Source organism: Seriola lalandi, unplaced genomic scaffold, assembly GCF_002814215.2.
Source record: "Seriola lalandi dorsalis isolate HSWRI2012SDOR001 ecotype SW California unplaced genomic scaffold, Sedor1 jcf7180002054615, whole genome shotgun sequence".
Lineage (NCBI taxonomy): Eukaryota > Metazoa > Chordata > Actinopteri > Carangiformes > Carangidae > Seriola > Seriola lalandi.
This window is the reverse complement of record NW_019525168.1, coordinates 85,207-86,838: the sequence shown is the minus strand read 5'-3', so window position 1 is coordinate 86,838 and position 1,632 is coordinate 85,207. Positions and strand designations below refer to the sequence as shown.

At 42.7% G+C, this 1,632-nt stretch overlaps 1 protein-coding gene across 1 annotated transcript in view; it reads left to right on the top strand.

Moving 5' to 3' along the window:
- Positions 1 to 1,632, top strand: part of naa80 (N-alpha-acetyltransferase 80, NatH catalytic subunit) — a gene marked incomplete at its 3' end in the record, with an annotated part of 7,926 nt that overhangs the window by 4,663 nt on the left and 1,631 nt on the right. The window lies entirely within an intron of this gene.

Here is a 1,632-nt window from a genome sequence, read left to right as displayed (position 1 = left end):
CTCTCGTTAGTTCCCTCTCGTTAGTTCCCTCTCGTTAGTTCCCTCTCGTTAGTTCCCTCTCGTTAGTTCCCTCTCGTTAGTTCCCTCTCGTTAGTTCCCTCTCGTTAGTTCCCTCTCGTTAGTTCCCTCATCAAGTCTCATCAGTGACTTGTGGTAATTGCTGCTGTGTCACATCTGTGCAGCGCTCATTAAAAATACTTTCCTGATGTTTCTGCTGCTGTAACTGGAGCATGTGAAGAGTCACGTTACTGTAACGACGTGAGGTCGTTGGTCGGTTCGTCTTTTCTTCGGTGTGATTATCAGTCAGCGGCCAGTTTCCTGTTGCATCTGTTCAACATCCTTTTTTTGCTGCTTGTTGTGACAATGTGAAATAGTGTTGAGGAGTCACAACCGTCGCTGCTGTTTGACAGTCGGACGTTCTCTCTCGTGAGTTTTATATTTATTCATTGTTGGTCTCGTTTTCTTTTTTTGAATCATATTTGTTTGTGTTTGTGTCTTTTTCTCTTTCTGACATCGTGGCATTAATAGAGTTAATCTGATTGGACGCTGCGGTTTCAGACTGACGTTTCTTCACACTGTGAAAACAGAAGCTCTTCACTGTTTCTTTTCTATCATCTGTTTTCTCAGTTTGTTCTTCAACATGTCAACATTATTATTTTGGTCTGATAACAGTAAGAGAGTCTGAGGCTGCTGTGAAGAGTTTACACCTTTAAATAAATCCTTTCATGTTCTAAAACTGAACACAGACGTACAAGTTAAAGATTAGTCCGTGTACAGACTCCTTCTGTCTTTATCTGCTGAGTGTGTTCACTGCAGTTCTTGCTTCAGACTGTGGCAAGACGTGTTAGATAACGCTCCACTTCCCCTGTCAGACTCAAGGTTAAAAGATTAATGGCAGTGAATGTACAAAGACCTTTAGGAACCATCACTACATATTGTACAGAAGAGGTGAAATGTATCTGAGGTCACCTTAATAATATTGATCATGTATCCTGAGGGACACAGTGTGGGAGTATTAAATAAACCACATTGACTCTATCTGTGGTTTCATCTCATCATCTGACTCGTCTGTTCTTCACGTTAGAAGCTTCATCGTTATTTCTCCACAGTAACGAGCTGCTGCTGCAGAGCTCTGCGACGCTTACTCACTTATTATAGGCTGTTTTTTAACTGTGGAGAAACGTAGATATAATTATTATTATGTAGTACAGTAACTCGAACACACACACACACACACACACACACACACACACACACACACATACACACACACACACGAACACACACATACACACATACACACACACACACGTACACACACACATACACACACGCACACACACACGTACACACACACACACACACACACACACACACACACACACACGTCAGACTGTAACTCATTATTGATCTGAGAACAACAGTGTTGGATTAGAAACATTAACAGAGGAGTTTTGGGCCTGGATCAGCTGTTCTCTGTCAGTGGCGCTCTCCTGTACGTGGGCGGGTCGGTGCTGTGACGCTGGGTCCAGTAGGAGCTGGTGTCATGTTCAACCAACTGCAGCAAAGCAAAAATGTAGAAGAGACAGAAACAAATGTCACTGAGTGAAGGTGGAAACAAACAACAACACT